The sequence below is a fragment of the Ochotona princeps genome, chromosome 18 (assembly GCF_030435755.1).
Source record: "Ochotona princeps isolate mOchPri1 chromosome 18, mOchPri1.hap1, whole genome shotgun sequence".
Taxonomy (NCBI): Eukaryota; Metazoa; Chordata; class Mammalia; order Lagomorpha; family Ochotonidae; genus Ochotona; species Ochotona princeps.
This window is the reverse complement of record NC_080849.1, coordinates 32,652,458-32,670,257: the sequence shown is the minus strand read 5'-3', so window position 1 is coordinate 32,670,257 and position 17,800 is coordinate 32,652,458. Positions and strand designations below refer to the sequence as shown.

Genomic DNA, 17,800 nt, shown 5'->3' with positions numbered 1-17,800 from the left:
CCTACATGTGACATGGACATCCCATGTAGATGCAGGTTCTGATCCTGGCTGTTCCATGTCTAATCCATCTCCCTACTAATCTGCCCGAGAAAGCATTGGAAAATAGCCTAACTCCTTGGGTTACTGCCATCCTTGTGAGATATCTGAATGAAGCTCCTGGCTCCTGGCTTCCGCTTGCCCAATCGTGAGCATTGTAATCTTTTGGAGAGGAAGCTAGCAGATGCAAGATATCTCTTTGTCTCTTTCTCTGTGTAATTCTGCATTTCAAATAAATATTTTAAAAGAAGGTGTAATTGATTTACATTCTTTTCAAATAGTTTCAATGAATAGCAAAGAAATGATGACATGTCCATATAAAAAGTAAAAGGTAAGCAAAAAATAACTCCGTATCAAGCAAAGTGTGCAAGGATTTGAAGGAATAGCAATTTTAGTCATGAGAATACAGAATATTTTAAAGTGTGTTAACAATTATGATTGTAATTATCTTTAATATCCACATTTACAATTCTGTGGGTAACTAGGATGATGACATCTATAGTTACGTTAGTACATTTATTTAAATAAGGAGCTTCTATGTACTGTTGGTTTTCTTCCAAAATGTTTTCATAGGATTCCTTGTCTCAAGTCTTAATGTCCAGAACAGACTGCAAACATATTGAATGATTTTTGACATTTGAGTGATTTTTGTAAGTTTTGTTAAGAAGTGGGATTTTCTGTGGTGGGGCCAGTGTTGTGATGCAACAGGCTAAGCTGCTGCTTGCGAAACCAGCATCCCATATAGGTGCGGTCACTCCAATCAGCTACTCACCGTCCAGTCCAGCTCCCTGCTAACGCACTTGAGAAAGTAACAGATGATGGCACAAGTACTTGGTCCCTGCCATTCCTGTGGGAGACTCAGACGGCTTAATGGATCAGCCGCAGCCACTGACGCCATTTGGAAGCAAAACAGCAAATGGAGAATCAACCTCTATCTCCCAATCCCTCTTTTTCTCTCTCTCCTCTCTCTGTATTTCAAATAAATATTTAAAAACAGAAAAGAAATTTGAGCTTTCTCCTGAGGGAAACAAGAAGCCATTTTAAGTTTTAAAATAAAGAATAATATGACATGATGTACATTTTTAAAAAGATTACTCTAGGGCTCGGCAGCGTGGCCTAGTGGCTAAGGTCCTCGCCTTGATCCCATATGGCCGCTGGTTCTAATCCCGGCAGCTCCACTTCCTCTCTATCTCTCCTCCTCTCAGTATATCTGACTTTGTAATAAAAATAAAATACATCTTTAAAAAAAAAGATTACTCTAGATTGAATATAGCTAATGGATGAAAGAAAGTCAGAGAGGATGCTGGGAGTTCACCTATCTGGCTTTATAGTAATCCAGACAAGAATGAAGAATGCTGTTGGAATAGAACGGCATGTGTCGAGATGGAGAAAACTTAGATTAGACAGACATTTAGAAGCAAACTCTTCCTGAATTAGTGGTGAGTGGGATAAAATGATAAAGGTGATAACCAAACCAGTTTGTGTCAGTGATATCATGATACAAGTTTTGGGGCTTCTGCCACTCACATGGGAGACCTGGAGACAGCCCAGGCTCTTGGCTTGGACCTGGCCCAGCCAGGGTTGTTACAGTCATTTTGGGGGGTCAACCAGAGGGTGGAAGGAAGATCTCTCTGTCTCTTCCTCTGTAAGTCAGCCTTTCCAGTACATTAATAGATCTTTTGTAAAAATAACAAAATAACGATGAAATATAGGGCAAAATTATTCAATAATCTCAGTAAATGTCTGGAGTATTTGATAAAATTTAATGTCCATTCATGTGAAAACACCTACTTCTGTTGACAGCTCTCAGAAAATGAAGAGCAATAAATGCATTCCTTCTGTAAACATTATCAACAAAACACTGACAAAAAAGCCTTCGATGATGAGCTTTTTGAAAGCCTTCACTGGGAAAAGAAAAAAGAATTTCCACTGTTCCACTTTTATTACTGGACTGATGTTCTAACTGTGAATTGAGAAACTAAAAAGAGGGGCCAGCATTGTGCTTGGGTCTCTGCCTCCTACATGGGCAACCTGGAGGGACTCTGTGCTCCTGGCTTCAGCCTGCCGTAGCCCTAGCCATGCCAGCCACTTGAGCAGTGAACCAGTGGATGGAAAATCTCTTTCTGTCTCTCCCTCTCTCTCTGTCACCGTACCTCTCAATAGATGGATAAATCTTTAAAAAAATTTTTTTAAAGAAAGCTATTTTGGCTACTCTAGACCATTTACATTTTTTAAAATTTTAGACTCAGTTTGCCAATTTCCATAAAAATACTCCACTGTATTTTATATTCTATAAAAATACTCAATGACGAATTTGAATGTACTGAGCCTATAATTTACTTTGCAAGGAACTAACATCTTGACAAGAGTGACTATGTTAATTCATGAACATAATTTCTTACATTATTTATTTAGCTCTTGCTTAATGTTTACCAGCAGCATTTTGTATTTCTCAGTGAGGCGGTATTACATATGTTTGGTTAAATTTACACTAGACATTTAATATGTTGCAGTGTTATTATAAATACACTTTTTTCACTTTCTGACTTCCTGTTATATTGAAATATGACTAATTTTTGCATATTGGTACACTGCATAATACTGTACTTAGCAAGTGTATGTATTTCGTTTTTTGTCAATTTAGACTCAGAGCTGTGAAGCAAATAGGATTTTACTTGAGGCTTTAGGGATTGCAATTTGGAAAGACAAACTCCGAGAGCTCTGAATCAGTAGTGATCCTGGGAAGGTGGAATTGATCTGAAGGAATGCCGTGTTGACAGGAACATGGCCTACATGACTGATAGAAGATAAAGCAAAAAATGCACAAACGGAATATAACTATCTATAAAATCTCTTGATAGGCATCCTGAGCCTCAGGGCGCACAGTGATGGGCTGTTCCATGTGCAGCAGGGGCTGGAGGTGATCCTGATTCGGGTTCCAGACACTGAGTGGAATCATGCATAAGCTCCACCTCCTGATGGACTCCTGGCTCCATTCTGAAAGTCTCTGAAGTGCCAGTGCTGTGGTGCAGTGAGTTAAGACACCACCCATAGAGAGGACATCCCTTATTGGCACAAGTTTGAATTCCAGCTACTGCACTTCCCATCCAGATCCTTGCTAATAGCCTGGGAAAGACAGCAGAAAATGGCCTATCTTTGGGCTTCTGCCGCCCATGTGAGAAACCTGGAAGAAGTTCCTGGATGTGGCGTGGGCCACCCCTGTTAGTTATTTAAAACAGTTTGAGTTCTAGTTCATACGATATTAGGATGTTATTACGCACAGCTAATTCCCGCAACCTGGTTCTTTACCGGGAGCTGAAAACACCAGATGCAATATGGTATCTTAGGAGGTTTATTACAGTGGGGCAGGAACGGGGAGGTGGTGGAGAGGTGAGGAGGAAGAGGGGAAGGGGGGAAGGGAGGCCGGAAGGAAAAAAGAGAGAGAGAGAGAGAGAGAGAGAGAGAGAGCGCGCGAGCGCCGCACCTGGGGGTCTTTTTGTGTGCAAGGTGTGGGGGGTGGGGATTGGGAGGGATTGAGGGCAGGCCCCAGGGGATTGGTGCTTGCACGTGAACTCCTGGGGATGATTGGTGAGTGGGCGGGGTTGGGGAAGGGGCTGGAAGATTGGGGGTGGGAGTCTCAGGTGGAATGCCAGGTTACATTTGATTGGTGGATGGCTAGACCAGCACAAATTTCGTAAGCTGTGAGGAAGAGGAAATGGCACCGGGTCCAGGGTGGGATATTCGAATTACTCCTTACATTCCTCCCCATTTGTCTTCATTCCAACGCAAGTATTACACACACACACACACACACACTCCCATTTTTCTTTAAAAATCCCTGTTTTGGGAACTGATTGTGGCACAGCAAATTAAGCCACGCACTGGCACTGATTTGAGTCCCAGTTGCTCCATTTGCCCATACCTTTCCATACATTTGCCCATGTTATCTGAGAAAGTAGTAGAAGATGATTTTGGTCCGTGCCACCTGCTCAGATGTAGTTTGAGGTTCCTGACTTCAGCCTAGTCCTGCCCTGGCTGTTGTGATAAGTGAACCAAAGAATGGAAGATCTCTTTCTCCCTTTCTCTCTCTCTCTCTCTCTCTGCCTTTCAAGTAAATCTTAAAAGTTCCCATTTTCTTGAGCCCCTCTTAACACACAAAGGCTAATGTCTACCGTGTTGCCTAACATTATGAACTGTACATAAATATAATTAACTGTATAGTCTCCACAAAACTTCATATGTTGAAATCTTATCTTGAGTGTGGCCAGAGTGACCAAAGCCACAGAAACTGAGGAGCTAAACAGGACCTAGGACACACACTGGTATCATTAGGTACTAGTCTCCGAGCGTCTCTCCCGTACTTTAAAGTTTCCTCACCGTGCTTTTATGACTGCAAATCAGTTAGTTGCTAAAATTAACCCAATGATCAGAGGGAGTGGTGCAGCTGCTCGGCTGGACTGGTGAGGTCATCTGCTTCTCCAACAGATAACTTCTAGATATTTAGTCTTATCTCAAGGAGTTTCTTTTGCAGGCCTGGAGCAAGAAGAAGAACCTATCACTTGCATTTAGTTCCCAGGCTGCCTGAAGTCCACAGAGCCATCATCAAAATTCCCTAAAGGACACAATACTGATTACCAGTGCTGAGGATGCGGAGGTAAGGAAGACTGCTCTCCAATCAGGAACTTGGACACAGACAAACTTGCACCTCTCAGCTTCAACTTCAGTCTATAAAAACACTTACCCCTTAAACTCTTGGGGAGCCCAGGAATTAAGTGAAAACAGCCCAACTCCTTGCTTAGTGCTTTGCAATAAACACCTCCTTTCTTCCACAACCAAGATTCCCACAACCAAGATTGGTTTTCTGCATATCAGGCAAGTGGACCCAGTGTGCAGAAGTTCTATATAGCAATTCCTCCAATCAGATTTAGGAGCTTCTCTTGTAATTAAGGTTGACAAGGTCACAAAGTTGAGGTTCTAATCCAACAGTACTAGCACCATTATAAAAAGAGACATCAGAGGGCTCACTTGCTTTCTTTCCTGGAATGCATAATTCCTCCCCATCAAGGCAAGGCTAGGTACAGGCAGAGCAAGAAGCTAGTGATCTAGCTAGCGAGGTAGAGAGCACTTACTCTTATGGAACACTCCCAAAACTCGATCTGCTCACCCAGCACATAGTAAACCAATTACTGACACCAGGTTGGTGAAAGACAATAGTTATTTAGTGCAAAGTGCAGAACAAGGAGCCGGGCAGGTATTGCTTAATGCCTATGATACTTGAAAGCTTTGGGGTAAACTTTCTTACAGATTGATCCTGCAATTGAGAGGTGCATGCTCAGCTTCTGTCTACGTTTTCTCATTCATCTGCAATGCTCCTACACCTCCTTCGACTGAATGGTGATATTGTGTTCTTTTGGGAATTTTGATAATGGCAAAGTGGACTTCAGTCAGTCAGGTAACCATTACTTCTTCCACAAAGCCTAGAAAAGAAACCCCTCAAGACAAGACTAAACATCAAGAAGTTTTCTACATAAGAGAAATGACCTCTTGAGTCGCTTGAACAGGGACTAGGGAGGGCCAGCTACATCACTCCTTCAGTCAGTGAGTTGATTTTAGAGACTGATTTGCAATAACAAAGACAGGGCAAGGACATCCTAATCTAACAAAGGGCAGCTGGGAGAGAGTAGAGACAAGGACCTGAAGGTGTCTAGCCTCTGCATTCGAGGCACTATGCAGGGGCACCATTTCTTCATCACCAGAAATTGACCCTGTTGGTACCTTAGTCTTCCTAGGCTCCACAAGTATGAGAAAATAAAGTTGTGTTGTGTAAGTTACCCAGTTTGCTTGTTATCACAGCCTAAACAATCCAATACAATAAAATATCCTATTTTTCATTTTAACTTAATAGTTCAGCAATCAGATAATATTTGCTTAATTATTATTCCTAATTCATTATTTTTTTGCTATGTGTTTTTTAAAACATTTATTTTTATTTGAAAGGCTGATTTGCAGAGAGGAGAGACAGAGAGAAAGAGAGAATCTATTTGCTGGTTCACTCTCAAAATAGCCACAAGGACTGAAGTTGGGCCAATCCAAAGGTAGGAATCAGCAGTTTTCCCCAGGTCTCCCTTGTTCGTGCAGGGCCCAAGAACTTGAGCCATCCTCCACTGCTTTCCCAGCATAAAATCAGGGAGTTAGCTCAAAAGTGAAGCTGCTGGGATATGAACTGGCACTCACATGTGATATTGGTGACACAGGCAGAGGACCAGCCTGATACCCTACCATTCTGGCCCCTTAATCATGTATTTTCTTTTTTTTTTTTAAGATTTATTTATTTTTATTGGAAAGGCAGATATACAGAGAGGAGGAAAGACATAGAGGAAGATCTTCCATCCGATGATTCACTCCCCAAGTGACCGCAACAGTTGGAGCTGAGCCAATCCAAAGCCAGAAGCCAGGAGTCTCTTCCTCCAGGTCTCCCACGCAGGTGCAGGATCCCAAAGCTTTGGGCCATCCTGGACTGCTTTCCCAGGCAACAAACAGGGAGCTGGATGGGAAGTGGAGCTGCTGGGATTAGAACCAGTGCCCATATGGGATCCCGGACGTGCAAGGCGAGGAGTTTAACTACTATGCCATCACGCTGGGCCCTAATCATGTATTTTCTAATGAATCAATATATTTGTGAATTTTTTTTTAAAAGATTTTATTGTTATTGGAAAGCAGGATATACAGAGAAGAGGAGAGACAGAGAGGAAGATCTTCCATCCGATGTTTCACTCCCCAAGTGAGCCGCAACGGGCTAGTACGCGCCAATCCGAAGCCGGGACCTGGAACCTCTTCCAGGTCTCCCACGTGGGTGCAGGATCCCAAGGCTTTGGGCCCTCCTCGACTGCTTTCCCAGGCCATAAGCAGGGAGCTGGATGGGAAGTGGAGCTGCCAGGACTAGAACCGGCGCCCATATGGGATCCCGGGGCTTTCAAGACGAGGACTTTAGCCGCTAGGCCATGCCGCCGGGCCCATATTTGTGAATTTTCAAAGAAATCTGAAAGTTTGAAGAGATATAACTGAAGAGAGCAACTCATTGATACGTATCTATAAGTTAAATTAAGGCAACTGATACTTTGATTCACATGAAGTATAGTCACAAATATGCTTAAGAGGTTCTTAAAATTTTTTTAACTTTTTTTTTAATTGAAAAGATATATACAGAGAGAGAAGGAGAAACAGAGAAACATCTTCCATCTGCTGGTTCACTCTCCAAGTGGCCTCAATGGCCAGAGCACAGCTGATCTGAAGCCAGGAGCCAGGAGTTTCCTCTGGGTCTCCCATGCGGGTGCAGGGTCCCAAGGATGGATTTATTTATTTGCTTATTAATTTGAAGATAGAGACAGAGATATTTTCTTTTTTTAAGATTTAGTTATTTTTAATTGCAAAGTCAGATATACAGAGAAGACAGAGAGGAAGATCTTCCGTCTGATGATTCACTCCCCAAGTGACTGCAATGCCTGGAGCTGTGCCAATCCGAAGCCAAGAGCCAGGAGCTTCTTCCAGGTCTCCTACGCAGGTGCAGAATCCCAAAGCTTTGGGATCCCAGGCCAAAAGCAGGAAGCTGGATGGGAAGCGGGGCTGCCGGGATTAGAACAGGTGCCCATATGAGATCCCGGCACGTGCAAGGCGAGGACTTTAGCCTTAAGGCCACCATGCTGGGCCCAGTGAGAGATATGTTGTCCGATGAGTCAGTCACTCCTCAATACTTGCAACAGGTGGGGCTGGGCAGGGTTGAAGTCAGGAGCCAGAAACTCCATCTAGGTCTCCCACCATGGTCATAGGGGCCCAACTACTTAGGTCATCATGTGTTGTCTCCCGGGTGTGTTAACAGGAAGTAGGGTCAGATCTGAGGCCCCCTGTGAGCAGGGGCCTGAGATAAGGCCAGCATCCCAAGCATCTGCTTAAGAGATTGCACCATTAATACTTACGTCTTTTTGCATCCATATTTCCATGCATAGAGGAAAACCAAGACCTAGTTCACATCTTCTTTCTGAGCCCTCTTCTTCCTCTTAGATAACAATTTATTAATCATTTACTAGCCCTGTTTTCTGCTCACTGGCCTAGTGACACTGCAAATTTAGGTTGTGGCTGCTAGCCATTTAAAGTTAAAATCTTAATGATAGTAATATTACTAAAACAAAGATGTAAATAGAAGCTATGTTATAACATGAAAACTAGGTAAAACTAGGATTCTTGTTTCTGAGCAAAATGCCTTCATTGCATTTTCCATTGTGTATTTAATTTACTTTTTAATTTGCTTAAAAGCCAGAGGCAGAGTTCTCATCTATTGATTCCCTACCAAATACCCATGATAGCTGTCCTAGGCAGGGACAGAGCCAGGAACAGGAAACTCGACCCGTGTGAGTGTCAGGAGCCCACCTACTTGAGCCATCCCTAATACTTCCCAGGGTATGCTCTAGCAGGAATCTAGATTCAGGAGCTGGAGTTGGGATTTGAACCCCACATAGGACACAGGAATCCTCATCACAAACCTGCTATTTCCTGTTTCCAAAACGAAGCAAACAACAACAAAACTTTATGTATTCAAATATTTTGGTAGTTCAGGACAAAGGAGTGTAGTCTGAATTATACAGTTACTTCTCCCCATCTTAATCATTCTGCCTTCACCTATATGTGGATTTTACTTTAAGGCTGCTGGCATGGAAAGGCAACTGAGAGATGAGATGAGATGATGAGATGATTCAGCCCAGTCATATCAAGTCTCCTTGGAATTCAACTGGGCGTGCCTAAAAATTCTGTTAATAAAAACATCAAAGGAGAATAAGTATTGGTAATATCCATGTTCCACAGTTGTCTCTGCACAGTTATTTACTTTGGTACAGATCACAGCTAATGTGTTTAAGTAATTCTCTAGAGACTATCAGATTATCACAAGACAGATCCAGTCTCCCTTATAAATTTCTCAGGCAAGTCTTTAATGTACCTATACCTGCATTCTCTAACACATTCTTTCATTTTTACAAAAAGGTGATATCTAAATATTTCTATATCTAAATTATCACGGATAGGGTAAATATATACGTAATGTATGTAGTTTTCTGCATTGACTTAAAATTCTCAAAACAGGAAGATATGTAATTTTTTCAAAGACCTAAAGACCTGAAAATCTTGCTCTATTTTCTAAAATGATGATAAGATTAAGGAAACTTTTGATTAATTCTTACAATTCCAAGTAAAAATCCTTGAACAATGATAGCTGACCTTTAGACAGAGCTACACATGTTAAAAGTGTTTGAGATGTACCAAGACATTGAAAATTCACAAATATTCTGAGGGGGGTCCTATTATTATCACTATATCACAGGTGAGGAAACCAAGGCGCAGAAAAATTAATTGGCTAATCCAAGAAACCCCATATAGCAGAATTAGAAGTCATATCCTGACAATGCGGGCTTTAATGCCATATTCTAATTCATTATGTACTGTATGCCTCCTGTTACCATGACTTTGCACAATATCATGACTTGGACTTTGTATCATCAACTGAAAAATTGATAAATGAATCTGAATTTAATCTGAATAGAATTCTTAATGTTACTTTTCAGAAATAATACACTCTGCTCTAAGAAAGAATACAAGAAAGTGGCCGGTGCTATGGTATAACTGGTGAAGCCACTACCTGCCATGCCTTCACTCCACATGGGCACCAGTTCAAGCCCCAGCTGCTCCGCTCCCTGCAAATGCACCTGGAAAAAGTAGTGGAAGATGGCTCAAGTATTTGGACCCCTGCACTCAAGTGGGTGCAGATGAAGCCCTTGGCTTTGATCTGTCCCAGAACTAGTCCCTTCCCATTCACAGCTATTTGGGAAGTGAATCTGCAGATGGAAGATTTCTCTCTCTCCCTCTCTCCTTGTATTTGTGTTTGTTTTAAGAAAAACTGCAAAATATAGGGCCAAGTGTTTGGATGACCTTTAATTTTTTTTAAAAAAAAGATGTTTATTGATTACTTGAAAGGCAGAAGAAAGAATAGGACCTTCCATTTGCTGGTTCACTCCCCAAATGACCACAATATCAACATAGAGTCAAATAGAAACCAAGAACTTGGAACTCCATTAAGATCTCCCGTGTGGGTGACAGGGACTCAAACACTTGGACCATGTTCCACTGCCTTCCTAAGCAGGGAGCTGGATCAGAGGCAGGGCAGCCAGGGCAGCTAGTGGTGCCCATTGGGATGCCTGCACCTCAGGCTGTGGCTTATATCTACTGCACTACAACATCAGCCCCAAGCGGCTTTCATTTTATCCACTCCACTGGTCTGTTTGGTGTGTATGCCTAACACGGATATCATGCTCTCTTTAATGTTTCAGTTGTTTAGCATCAGAAATCACTTTCAGTGAACTTAGTACTAAAAGTGTCTATCAGCTCAGTGGTTGTTCCTTCCCAGACAAAATTCCACTGGACGGGACTTTGATTCACACCGTGACCATGATGTGTCTATTGGTCAACTATCGTTGTGTGCTGGTAGCAGTTAATGATCGCATGGTTTTTCTCCAAGGGATCAAAGGGCATGCTTTTGGAAACATATCCCAAACAGAAAACTGGCATGACCCCCCTGCCTTTTTCTTTTTAAGGTGGATTTACAGGGAGAGGTTTTCCATCTCTGGGTCATTCTCCAAATGGCCGCAGTGGCTGGGACTGGCCAGAAGCCAGGAGCCTCTTCTGGGTTCTCCACGTGAGACCAAACACTTGAACCATATTCTTCTACTTTCCAAGGCATATTAGCAGGGAGCTAGATGGAAAGTGGAGCAGTTGGGACTCAAACTAGTGCTCATATGGGAAGCCAATATTCATAGGCAGTGGCTTTACATGCTATATCACAGACCAGTCCCAAGCATGACATATTTTCTAAAGTAAATGTGAGTCACATTTTTGTCAGCAGAGAAAATGTTCCTATGATATGAAAAGATTTTTTCCCCCCATGGATCTAGTAGGCTACTGGCCTGATGTAAATGCCCTTTGCTAAGATCAGAGTTAGGAATCACCATTTGCTCCAGGGAAATGATCCCCTCAGCAGGATATAAAAGTTATTTGATTGCTATCATGTCCCCAGTAGTTGATATTGAGCCTGCAAATAGTAAGCCGTCAACAAACAATCACAACTTACCCGGTAAAGAACGGAAGAAGAAATCGAGAATTGAAAAGAGCAACAGAGGAAGTTTCAAGAATACCAGATATGGGTAGGTGTTTGACCTAGTTCAAGTTTGACATGGGTACAAGGCCAGGCTCTGCTTCCTAATCCTAACTTCCTGAAGGTAATGGCTCAAACAGGAGGGTCCCTGACACACCTGTAGAAGATGGACTGGGTTTCCAGGTGTGTATTCGCCATGGCCAAGTCCTGTCCAAGGCAAGCATTTGGGAGGTGAACCAGTAGATACAGATGTCTCCCCCCTTTCTTTGGTTGTATTTTTATTTCTTTCCCTGTCTATCTCAACCTTTCAAATAAATGAAATAAAAATAATTTTTAAAATATGCACCATAGAAAGATTCAGCTATTCGTACAAGTTGGGATCTCTAAAAATCAGTGTCTAACCTTCTTTTAACAAAGAGACAAGGAGGGGTTAACTAAATTTCTAAGGTTCCAATTCCAATATCTTAGTCCAGTTAGTTACTGAATCATGTTTAAACTTTAGGACTTTGACTCTTAATCACGGATCATTGTGTAACACTAGAGGAACTGCAGAAGGTATGATTAGAGGGGCCACTCTGCTGTCACATTCTGGCCCCGGATCAGTCACGTCAACGTGCTCAAATAGGAGAAGTGCAAGAAGAGGTCACAGTCACTGCTACAGTTTGCATGTGGTTTCTCCTCCAAAGGTTGTGTGCTTTCAGCTTGATACCAGTGTGGCAGGGCTGAGCAGGAGATTCCACAGAGGTGGGAGGTGGTTGGGCATGACCCACTTTGTGAAGGGAGGAAGCTGTTCTTGTGGAGTGAGTTAGGACTCACATGAGTGGATTAGTTCCTGGGAAAACAGGTTGCTACAAAAGAGTGAACCTGGTGTCTCCTCAGGCTCCCGCTCCCTTGCTGCTCACACATGTGCCTCTTCCACACTTGGCCGGGTTTCTGTTCGCCATGAGCTGATGCAGCCAGGGATCCTCACCAGGAACTTGAGGCCACAGTATTTAGGTGCTCCAATCACCAGAATCAAACACAGTTTTTTACTTTGTGTAAGCACTCAGTATCAAGTGTTTTGTTGTGGTGGCATCAAAGAAGTTAAGATAACCAGGGGCCTAGAAGAAACTCTTGAGATTTGAATTATTTATTTGAAGAGGAAGAGAAAAGGTGAGTGGAGTTGGGATGGTGGAGAGGGAGAAAGAGAGCTGCCATCTGCAGGTTTGCTCCCCAAACGCCTGCAACATCCAAAGCCAGGAATCTGGGGACTCAGACCAGGTTCTCCTGTGTAGGTAGCAGGGACCCAAGTGCTTGAGCCAACATCTACTGCTTTCCAGATGCACATTAGTGGGAAGCTAAAACTAGAAGCTGACTTCGAAGCTGAATGTAGGTACTCTTACATACAAGCACCTCAAGCAGACATACACTGTATTACGACATGGCAACTACTCGATTGATGAGAAGGGGTGCTGACTGCTATGATTACTAAGGTCTGTCACTCAGTGAATAAAGTTACCCAAAGCTTCAACAATAACTCATCAGGAGAAACTTCATCAGAGTCCTTCGGCACTATGACAATGGTCCTATTTATTTTCCTCATCAAATAAGAGCAAATTGTGCAAGAGTTTTGATGAGAAACCATCAAAGTCATCCACCTAACAGTTCTGATTTGGCTCCTCTGGGCTTATTTTGTTTTGTGGTCTTAAAAAAGTCCGTAAAGGGCACACATTTTTTCTCAACTAATGAAGACTCATTTGATTTGGTTGAATTGCTCAGTCCTTAAGGGATGGATTACAGCTGGCCTTGTCACTTTCAAAAGTCTCTTGAACTTGACGGAGCTAATATTGAAAAACAGAGCTCAAGCACTTTTTTCTGCCCTTTAATTTCTTTCTTCTTTTAAGAGTTATTTTTATTGCAAAGTCAGATATACAAAGAGGTGGAAAGACATAGAGGAAGATCTTCCATCCAATGATTCCCTCCCCAAGTGGCCGCAACAGCTGGAGCTGAGCCAATCCAAAGTCAGGAGCCTGGAATCTCCTCTGGGTCTCCCACATGGGTGCAGGGTCCCAAGGCTTTGGGTCGTCCTCAACTGCCTTCCCAGGCCACAAGTAGGGGGCTGGATGGGAAGCGGGGCTGCCAGGATTAGAACTGGCACACATATGGGATCCCAGCACATGCAAGGCGAGCAATTTAGCTGCTAGGCCACTGCGCTGGGCCCTGCCCTTTAATTTCAATTTCCCAGGAACTCTTTGAAGCTCCCTTATATCTCAGTAGCACACTTCTTAATCTGTTCACTGAGCAGAGGCAGGGGTGTGTCACTGGGAGTGGATCCTATGGAAAGGACACTGATTTTCATTATGTATCCCCTTATATGGTTTTCAGTTTCTATCACTGACAAGCACATTATTTAAAAATAGCAATATGGGCTTGGCGGTGTGGCCTAGTGGCTAAGGTCCTTGCCTTGATCCCATATGGCCGCTGGTTCTAATCCCGGCAGCTCCACTTCCTCTCTGTGTCTCCTCCTCTCAGTATATCTGACTTTGTAATAAAAATAAAATTAATCTTTAAAAAAAAATAAATAAAAAAATAAAATAAAAATAGCAATATACTAATGGGTGGATGAATAATCGCCTTTTAAGGGATTTTGGGAACAAAGAGGCCTTCAGCATTTGTTTTTTTTTTTTTAAATAAAGATTTATTTATTTTATTGGAAAGGCAGATGTGCAGAGAGGAGGAGAGACAGAGAGGAAGATCTTCTGTCCGATGATTCACTCCCCAAGTGACTGCAATAGCCGGTACTATGCCGATCTGAAGCCAGGAGCCAGGAACTTCTTTCCAGGTCTCCACACAGGTGCAGGGTCCCAAGATTTTCAGCCGTGCTTGACTGCCTTCCCAGGCCACAAGCAGGGAGCTGGATGGGAAGTTGAGCTGCTGGGATTAGAACCTGCACCCATATGGGATCCTGGCGCGTTCAAAGTAAGGACCTTAACCATTACGCTATTGCGCTGGGCCCCAGCATTTGCTTTTGTAAGCTGTCACAAGTGAGATTATCTGTGGGAAACAAAAAAATCTATAGGTTTGAATCTTGCAAGCATAAGTTTGTTATAGCAACTGTCAGGCATTCTGTTCAGTTCCTTGGAGTCTTGACCTTTATTAACAAGAACTGCCTCCACCTGCTGTGGGTCCCCTATTCTAACTCTCCCTCAATAAACAACTTGAGCTTGGGGGAGATCCAAGTATGTTTTCATAGGATAATGTCACTTTTCTCTTTCACCTGCAGTGGCATAAAAGGAGCATTGTCAGAGAACCAAGGAGAAACTGAAGCAGAGGCGTGCTGTGAGGGGCACGGCCAAAAGGCACGGAGCAGCAGGACAGTGTTGTGGTGCTGCTGGTTAAGCCAGGGAAGAGAGTCAGTTAAAGTCTCCACTTGAGACTTCACTTTCAAAAGGCAGAGTTACACACACACACACACAGAGAGAGAGAGACAGAGAGAGAGAGAGAGAGAGAGAGACAGAGAGGGAGAGAGATCTTCTACCTCTGGTTCACTCCCCAAATGGCTGCAACTGCCAGGGCTGGGCCAAAGCAAAGCCGGAATCCAGAGTCTTTGATTGCAGGGGTCTAAGAACTTTGGCCTTCTTCTGCTGTTTTCCTAGGCACATTAGTAGGGAGCCATATCAGAAATGGAACAACCAGGACTTGAACCGGTATCTCACATGAACACAATAGGTGGCAGCTTAACCGACTATGCCATCGTACCAGCCTCCCCCTCCCACCGCTCTTCACTTCTGATCCAGCTCCCAGCTAATGCAACTGAGGAAGCAATGACTGACAGCCCAAGTACTTGGGCCCCTGACTCCTACAGGGGAGACCGAGATAATGCTCCAGGCTGCTGGCTTCAGCCTGGCCTACTCCCAGCTATGGCAGCTATTTGCAGACTGAATCCACTGGTGGAAAATTTCTCTCACCCTATCCCCATTGTATCTTCCCCCAACCCATCCCCACTCTGTAACTTTGCCTTTGAAATGTATCTGTTTTAGTGAGGTGGGGGTGTAGTTCAGTGGTAGAGCGTATGCTTTGCATGAAATAAATCTGTTTTAAAGAAAAGATACAGGATGGATCGTGAGGTCTCATGTTAAGAGAGAAGGCAGGTATTGGGCATTGTGGTTGAGCTATCACTTGGAGAGGCCCACAGGCCACATCTCGATGATGGCTCTGCTGCAATTCCAGCCTCTTGCTAGTTTGCACCCTGGGGAGTAACAGGTGATGTCTCAAGTACTTGGTGCTGCCGCCCACAGGGAAGACTCAGACGGAGTTCCTGGCTTCTGACTTTGACTTTGTTTAACCCTGGCTATTTTGATTTTGGGAAGTGAAGCAGCAAATGAAAGATCTCTCTCTATTTCTATCTCAATGCCTTTCTAAGAAACTTAAAATTAATAAAAAGTTTTAAAAAGCTAAGCTACCATAAAAATACATCTTCACAAATACATCTAAGTTTACCTATGACCCTACCCCCTACTTCATCTCAACAAATTGTTTCCAATTTTATTTTTGCCTTCACTTGTTAAATTGTTGAATATCCAGGCACTGATCCCAGTTTAGGCTTAAACTTTGTTCTAAATACTTGAGTAGTGGCTCAAACTGGGTTTCATTGTTAAAGCAACAGTCCTGCAGTCTAAAATGAGTAAGTTACTCTGCCAACAAATGTCTTTAAGTTTGTAAAAAAGGCTACAGATCCAATCAGTAATCCTAGTGTTAAAGCCTCTTCGGGAATTTCCAAACCTTGGTGCTTATGTTCAAAGTTTCTCGAAGTTCCCTCCATTCCCAAGTACTTAGATTTTCAGAAGCATAAAAGGAGTTCTGCTAAGAGCTCTGTGCTGCTCACACCGGCCTTCCCACTGGCTGGGAGCTGATTTTTCCTTTGGTGTAGGTCATGGATGTCTGATAAAAAAGGCAGGTATCTGCACTTTCAGGAGGTTGTCTAGCCTCTATTTTGTTTGCAGATACCGATGAAGAATTTATTAACACCTTGCAAGACACCTCCTGTATTTAGAAATGCTGTCATTAGAAGGTTTTTGTTCATGTTCTTTCTAAATACATCCACCGGTGCTTGTCCGGGCCCATATGCCCTTCAGAAAAGCAAAGTTAAAGCATCACTCATGCAGGTGACCCCTTCTATTTATAGGAGGAAACCGGCAACCCACTCTACTCTCTTTATGTTCTCTTCTCTGACTCCAGAAGGAGACAGGAGAAAATATTGAGTGTATATGTCATGCACTACACAGCATCAAAAGTTTGGGTGTGAGTCATATATTGAGATTTATTATAAATGTGACTATAGCTGTACTTAATATACTTTACACATAAAGGCTAAACAAGTAAACAAAATCTCAGTGAGACATAAGAATTGGCATGTACTTGTAACTTGCTGAGAAATTCTTCTTAAAAGAGGTAGGTATGGGGCCTGGTGCAATAGCGTAGTGGTTAAAGTGCTCGCCTTGAACAGGCCGGGATCCCAAATGGTCACCGGTTCTAACCCCAGCGGCCCTGCTTCCCATCCAGCTCCCTGCTTGTGGCCTGGGAAGGCAGTCGAAGATGGCCCAAAGACTTGGGACCCTGTACCCGCATGGGAGACCTGGAAGGAGCTCCTGGCTCCTGGCTTCGGATTGGCTCAGCTCCAGCTGTTGCAGCCACTTGGGGGGTGAACCATCGGATGGAAGATCTTCCTCTCTGTCTCTCCTCCTCTCTGTATATCTGACTTCATAATAAAAATAAAATAAATCTTTAAAAAAAAAAAGATAGGTGTGATTTATCTGTGAATTGGAGAGAACACCAAAGAAGGGTACAAAGAAAAGGGAATTGAAATTGATGGCAGATTTTCTTAATGATTTATTTTATTTAGTTGAAAATCAGGCTTACAGAGAGACAAAGGGGTCTTCCATTTGTTGGTGCACTTCCCAAATGGCCACAATGTCCAAAGCTGAGCCAATTCGAAGCCAGAAACCAGGAGCTTCTTCAGGTCTCTCATGTGGGCTCAGGGGCTCAAGCACTTGGTTGGTCTTCTACTGCTTTCCCAGACTATTAGCAGGAAGCTGGATTGGAAGCAGAGCAGCTGGGACAAGAACCAGTGCCTATATATGATGCCAATACCATAAGTGGCAGCTTTACTCACTATGCCGCAGGGCCAGCTGTTCAATAGAAAAAAAAATTTTTTTTTGTATGGATTCTTCTAATGTCCACCTTTCTTTCCAAAATCTTTCAAGAAGATGAAATACTACTGAAAACCCTTTGGTTAATTATGCTCATGGATCCTACTTCCAGCCCTTATTAGAAGCTCTATTTCGAATGTTAATATTCTGATAGCCTTTTAAAAAAAAAACATTTTCTGTGTCCTCGTTGACAGGCTTTCCCTTCAAGTTGCTGTGCATTTTAAATATGGCCTTCTGTAGGAAGTATATTTCAATAAGGGAGAAATTATAACAATAGGCAGAGAAATTTGGGCTTAGTTTGGGAATAACTGAGCTAGGAGTCACAGAAAATCACGTCCATGACTTTGAAAATGAAATGCAGAGACCCACCCAAGAGAGCGGC

The 17,800-nt window shown here is 43.0% G+C and overlaps 1 protein-coding gene across 4 annotated transcripts in view; it reads left to right on the top strand.

Annotated features, from left to right (window-relative positions):
* Positions 1-17,800, top strand: part of RNF125 (ring finger protein 125) — a 93,852-nt gene that overhangs the window by 14,223 nt on the left and 61,829 nt on the right. Inside the window, exon 1 of one of the 4 annotated variants that reach the window (XM_058677137.1) lies at positions 9,797-9,816. The exons of the other annotated variants lie outside the window; for them this stretch is intronic. The gene's annotated coding sequence lies outside the window, so the exon portion shown is untranslated. Of the gene's footprint in view, positions 1-9,796; positions 9,817-17,800 lie in introns of those variants that run through there. 4 annotated transcript variants of the gene reach the window in all.